Source organism: Jatropha curcas, chromosome 11, assembly GCF_041381405.1.
Source record: "Jatropha curcas cultivar XTBG-Jc1 chromosome 11, XTBG_Jcur_1.0, whole genome shotgun sequence".
Classification (NCBI taxonomy): Eukaryota; Viridiplantae; Streptophyta; class Magnoliopsida; order Malpighiales; family Euphorbiaceae; genus Jatropha; species Jatropha curcas.
The window spans coordinates 13,628,982-13,636,390 of NC_143161.1; positions in this window are offsets into that span (position 1 = coordinate 13,628,982).

Sequence of the window (7,409 nt, forward strand, 5' to 3'; positions counted from 1 at the left end):
TCTCTAGTCATAGATAAGCGTGCATTCATAGCACGAAGAGCAACTAATGCCTTTCTACTGAGTGCATCTGCCACTACATTAGCTCTACCTGGGTGGTAATCAATAGTGAACTCGTAGTCCTTAAGTAGCTCTAACCATCTACGCTGCCTTAGGTTAAGCTCTCTCTGCGTAAGCAGATACTTAAGGCTCTTATGATCCGTATACAAGTGGCATTTCTCACCATACAAGTAATGTCTCCAAATCTTCAAGGCAAACACAATAGCTGCTAACTCCAAATCATGGGTAGGGTAGTTCTTCTCATGTGGCTTCAGCTGTCGGGAAGCATAAGCAATCACCTTGCCCTCCTGCATAAGCACACAACCCAGACCATTATGCGAAGCATCACTATAAACATCATATGGTTTGCCTGGAGCTGGCTGTGTCAAAACTGGAGCCTCAGTAAGCATCGCCTTAAGCTTCTCAAAGCTACCTGACGTCTATCAGTCCACTCAAAACGGACATCCTTACGGAGAAGTCTAGTCAAAGGGGCTGCAAAAAGAGAAAACCCCTTGACAAACCTCCTGTAATATCCAGCCAAACCTAAGAAACTGCAAATCTCTGTGACATTCGTAGGTGGCTTCCAATCAAGCACTGCCTCAATCTTCTTCGGGTCCATTCGAATACCCTCTGCAGAAACAACATGCCCTAAGAAAGCAATCTCAGTCAACCAAAATTCACACTTACTGAGCTTGGCATATAACTATCGATCTCTCAAAGTCTGCAGAACTGTTCGTAGGTGATGATCATGATCCTCTCTAGTCGGAGAGTACACCAAAATATCATCAATAAAAACCACCACGAACTGATCCAAATAAGGATGGAAGATCCGGTTCATCAGGTCCATAAACACTACTGGGGCATTAGTCAACCCAAATGGCATCACTAAAAACTCATAGTGACCGTAGCATGTCCTGAAAGCAGTCTTAGGTACATCTGATCCCTTCACCCTTAGCTGATGATAACCTGATCTCAGATCTATCTTCGAGAATACACTAGCTCCCCTCAACTGATCAAACAAATCATCTATCCGAGGCAATGGATACCGATTCTTCACAGTAACTTTGTTAAGTTGTCTGTAATCAATACACAATCTAAGTGAGCCATCCTTCTTCTTTACAAACAATACTGGAGCACCCCATGAAGATACACTAGGACGAATAAAACCCTTATCAAGCAACTCCTGAATCTGTATCTTTAACTCTTTCAGCTCAGCAGGTGCCATCCGATACGGAGCAATGGATATCGGTGCAGTACTAGGCATAACCTCAATACCAAACTCAACCTCTCTCTCAGGAGGTAAACCAAGCAACTCCTCTGGAAACACATCCGGAAAATCACATACTGTGGGTATATCATGGTCACTAGGAGACTCTGACTCTGGAGCAAGTACACAGGCTAAGAACGCCTCACAGCCATGCTGTATCATTCTCCTAGCGGTACTGGCTGAAATAACAATGGAGAGGTAATCCATCCTCTCCCCCACAACTACAATCTCCTCTTCAGACGGAGTCTGAAGCGTAATCCTCTTACATCTACAATCAACAATGACCTCATGTCTAGACAATCAATCCATACCCAATATCACATCGTACTCCCGAAAAGACAACGCTATCAAATCACCCGGAAATACATACCCATGAATGACTACAGGGCAATCTCTATACACCCGATCAACTACTACACTCTAACCCAAAGGGCTAGTAACCTCAACGCTGTGCTCTAATGTCTCAGCATGCATACTACCCAGTCTACCCACATGTATGCATATGTATGAATACGTGGAGCCCGGATCAATCAAAGCAAGTACAAAAGTGTCAAAGATAGAGAAGGTACCTGTAATGACGTCCGGCGCATCCCGCTACTCCCTGGTCCTGATGGCATAAGCCCTCGCCTGTGCTCTAGCCTCTGGTCTCTCCATAGTCTCAGAAACTAGTCTCTCACTCCTAGTACCATATCCCTCACTCCGACCTCTACCTCTGCCTCTCTGAACATAGGGAGCTGGCCTCCCAACCTGGTGAGCTGGACGAGTCACAGTCATAGGACAATCCCTAATTATATGCTCAGTGGATCCACATCTATAGCAACCTCTCCTAGCTCCCCAACGCACCCCAACATGTCTCCTGCCACACTGACTGCAAATTGGTAAACCTGACCATGCAGCACCTCCACCACTAGCAACAGATGAAGCCAGAGGAGCTGATCTCGTAAATATACCCCGACCAACTGTCTGGCCCGGTCTGGCCCCCATCTGCGGTCGCCTCTAAATCTCTTGCTACTAGATTGGATCCCTGAAGTCTGTCCAGACATAGCACTCTGAAATCTCTTATACTGACTGCTCTACTGGATCCTCTGACCTCTTGCCTGTCTCTCATTCCTAATAAGCTCAAGCTCTGTAGCAGCCTTTACCAAACCAGCTAATGTGGTGTGGGGCTAGGATGTCAAGTGCATCCCATACTCATCCAGTAACCCCTTCCGAAACCGCTTACACCGATCTGCCTCAGTAGGAACCAACTTAGAAGCATACCTACTCAACCGCAGAAACTCCCGCTCATACTCGGAGACAGTCATCTGTCCCTGCCTAAGCTCAAGGAACTCTGCTATCCTCTGATCCATGTATAACTCCCCCACATATTTCTCCCGAAAAGTAGAGAGAAAGAAATCCCAAGTAACATCCTCGGCTCGCTGTCTTAACCATAGACTCCCACCATAGGTAAGCCTCTTCCTTCAGCAAAGAAACAGCACAAATCAATCTATCTGGAGGAGTACACTGCATCTGGTCCAAAACCCTCTCTGCAGCTCGGAGCCAGAATTCTGCTGCAGAAGGATCATCATCTCTCCGACCCATAAAATCCTCAACACGATACTTCCTCAGTCTCTCTACCGGGGAATGAACTGGAACAGGGGCTGGTGCGACTGGAGCCTGGGGAACAGCTCCCGCAGCCTGCCTCAATGCAGCAACCAACTGTTGTACCAAATCACCCTGATTAGGCCCGCAGGACCCGCAGTAGTCTGCCCTACAGCCGAGGCGCGCTCTGCATCGGAACCCAAAATGCCACCAGCAACACCACCGGCTGGCCTACCGCCCTCTAATATAGCACCCTCTGGAGGGGCATAACTATCCACCTCCTCATCCAGCAGGTGCTGAGACATCACTAAATACCTACAAAGACTAGCAGATTCACATCAGAGAGAAATTCCCAAAACAGACTAGTATGGCATGTATTTAACCTTATATCATTACTCCAAATCGGATAAACTCTCATACCAAATCATATATTCTAGAATCGTCTAAACCTAAGCTCTGATACCAAAAATGTAACACCCACCGGCCAATCCCGGAGAACCAGACGGCGGATGCCACAATCGGTGCCGGAGCACCATCTTATATCACTTATCAAAGCTAGATCACAAATTAGAAGTGGTTAAAATTTTCATAAGGAGGCAAGTAATTAACATTTTGTTTTTTTTTTTTATACAGAAATAATGTTTAAGGAAATTCCTACGAAAATTTCACAAGAGTTTCCCCTAAAAATTAACTTGCCACACAAAGAAAATATACACACTTCCAATTTTCTCCAAACCCCCAAAACTCCAATTCAAGATAACATACCACAAGCACTTCTAAATATCCATCAACATACGCCTAATATGCTAAACACATTCTTTTTAAGGAATCTATCATCATACACCAAAAATATAATAAAATCTTATTTCCTTAAATAATCATAACTCTTAATACATTATAAATTTATCCAACCTCCACAACACAAGATTTATAGACATGCCAATAATCACCATTTACAAAATATCCTACCTAAAATGTGATATCTAATCTAATGCTCCTCCTCTAGTCTTGAAGAACACCCTCCGCTCCTAACCTGAGCATGATAAAATCAACGCGCTGAGTGGAAGACTCAGTGGTGCTAAATAACCAACAATTAATTAACAAGAATAGCTAAGGCAAATCTTAAATTACTCAACTATATAAATACCGAAATCGCATTCATTTAATTCAAATACTTTGAAAGCAATGAGAAGATTATAAATACACATATGTCTTCATTCTTTTATAGCAACAATAAAATTTCATTTTTTTTATTAAGGCTCATACTCATGCAGAATGAACATAAGCAGATTTGATCGTGGCCTATATTAGTGCCACCCCCATCACATACTCGTGGCTTATGAAAGCACCACCGTGGCCTATGAAAGCATCACCCCCATCACACAACCGTGGCCTATGAAAGCACCACTGTGGCCTATAAAAGCACCACCCCACCACACAAATAAGCGCGTCCGCCTATTTATAAGGGCTGATAACCCTAGCATATGATCATAACTTCACAATAACAAAATCCATGTCATCATACCACGTCTCAATCATGCATAGTAGAGCCCAAATCAAAATCATTCTTTCACAAAAGCAATAATTCTTAATCAAAACCTCTTCATTTCTTAATATGCATCAGTTCAAAACTTTTACTCAAAACACTATAGATATATATATATACTTAATATAGTATAAAAGTACATAGATCAAGAACTTTTCAGCATTTTCATAAACTTGCCCTTTGCTGGGTTTTTAACACATAATTTGAGTTATGGGTCTCCAAATTGAATGAAATCAGATTCATTAGAAAGCTAAGACAAAATAATAACAAATGCCCAGAAGGGACCACAGCCCAGATCAAATGGTAAAATAGCAAACAAAAGCTAGGAACACAGACCAACAGATCAGACCTGATTCAACAGAACCAAGTCCAATGTTTCTTGTATTCCTACTTAACCAAACACTCAAATGAAACCAATCCAGAACGAGAGAAGTCTCAAGACACAGGAAAACAACTTTTATGAAGAACTCAGAACCTAATCTTGTCATTATAGTGGTCAAAATGGGCACTCAATTTAGTGATGCATGTAGCCCGTCACAACAGAGTCAGTTTGGGTGTTTCAGCCATAAGTTGAGCTATGTATCTCCAAATTGGATCAAAGAGATGGGTTGGAAAGATATGAAGTAAAGCTACAACTTTTATGAAGAACATAAGATGTTATTTTGCCATTTGAGTGGTCAAAATGGACAATCATTTCGGATATATATGTAAGACACCATAACAGAACCAGTTTTGGTATTTAAATCATAAGTTGAGCTACAAGTATTGGAATTAGACATAAGAATATGTTTTGGAAAGCTGAGAAATAGAGCTACAACTTTCATGAAGAAGTAAGAAACAGATGGAAAGTATAAAGGGGTCAAAAATGAGTTCCAAGCTCACGGCAGAACATATCTCACATTAAAATTCAACAATTTAACCAAAACATACAAAGTTCCCAAAATATATTCAAAACCCTAACCATGTAAAAAAAACTTAAACAAGTGAAAGTATTATTGCACTAACCTTATTAACAAGCTTGAATAAGCTTGGAAAGCCTTACTCCTTGGCTTTCTCTTTACCCTTTGAGGATGGTTCTCCAACCTCTTCAAAGTATGAGAAATCAACATTAAAAGCAAAAGTTGACAAAAGAAATAGTTGGAGCATGATTTAATGCATCAATAACATGTCTAAACCATGAATTCCACTTAACAATTCACAAAACTCAAAAACCACAACTTATTTGCTTCAATAGTAACTTCACTTCTCTTTGCTTTTAATCACCAATCTCAACTTCTACTACTTAATTCTTAAGCATTAAGTCCTATTCTATGGTTTAATTAGGTAGTTTGGTGTTAAATTTGGAGGTAAGAAAATGAAGAAAATGAAAGAAGAAGGAAGAAGATGGAAATGGCATGGAGAAGGAGAAGAGAAGAAAGAAAAAAGTGTTGTGGTGTTACTTTAAGGTGCCAAAGTCAAATTTGACTTCCAAATTTCATGCCAAATGTGTGGTTAAGATCAAGTCCTAAGTAATCTCATCCAATGGCTCTCAATATTCCTCAAATAATTCTCTTCTACTTCTTATTTAACTCCACCAATTAATTAAATTAACTCCACTAAAATAATTCCTCATTTATTTCTTAATATACCACACTAAAAATATTAGGCATTTAATACATAAACTCTCCAATAATATTCATGAAATATTTTATACCCGCCTAAATCATGCAAACATGCTCCAAAAATAGTAAATAAAATCTTAAATAGGCATAGTAATTTTTCCGGACTAAAATAATACCAAGTCCCAGACCAATGGTACTATTCACAGACCGGTAAATCACTATTACCGACACTAAAAGAAAATCAGTCTGTTACATGCTCCTACTATATTCTCTCGTGGTTTTATCACAATTGCTCAAATCCAAAATCAGAGAAAGGCTCTTGAGACTTGTTAGAAGCAAAACATGCCCTATTTCATAGCCAAATACTTATAATGACCTTATTGCTTATTTTTTTTTCTTATTTTTCATATCCCTTTCTTTTTGCCTCAAGTTTAGTATTACTTGAGCAGGGTCCTTTATTTGTATACATTTGAAACCTTTTTCTCTCTCTTTTTTATTATTTTTTTTGTTAGCATTAATAATATTTGGCTCAAATATAGACTCTATCATTACTTTTTCAAAAGTTAACTTTTTACATTAACAGTTCTTTTTTTGAGGCCCTAGCTAAATATTTACAGTTTTTGAAACTTAAAGCTTAAGAGGTTTGATACGGCTTTGTATCCTCTAGAGTGAAGAGACCAATTTTCACAGGGTGGTTGGCAATATTGCGCATGAGAGTGAATCGCGCCTCCACATCTTGGAAGAGAGACATGGCTTTGAGTTGCGCTTACTTTATTTTAAGCAAGAGTTGATGAGCCTCTTCTAATTGGTATTTGCGCCTCGACCTTATAGTCACTATTGGAAAGAGCTCTTTTATTACGTTTTGCCTCCAACATTTCTCTTAAGTCTTTCACCATTTGGCGCTTTGATTTTCGGGATCGAGCCATGATGGAATATGCCTAAATGGATACAAGACAACATGTTAAATGATGCATGAATGAAGCATGACACATTCATAACAATTATATACAAACAAGGGGGAAAAGGGAGTAAGGAAATGCATGACCTCCACCCTTATATCACCCACATATGATTCAAGGTACGGTCTTTTTCTAAACCCTAGGACATATAGGTTGGGCCCATAAACCATCATGGGGTTTTGGACTGACGCCTCTCACATGAATGCAACAAATAAATATTATTAAGGTAAACCTAAAGGAAGTCATTAGGGTCAATTAGATGGGCTTAGGTCGGGTTTATTAAGTCTTGGATTCCATAAGCAAGAATTGGTTATTTCCTCCCATTTGCTTTGGGTCTAAGCATAATGGTGATAACAGATTGTGCCAATTCTTTTGATATACCAAATGGTACTTGACTTATGGGTGGTGTATATTAATGG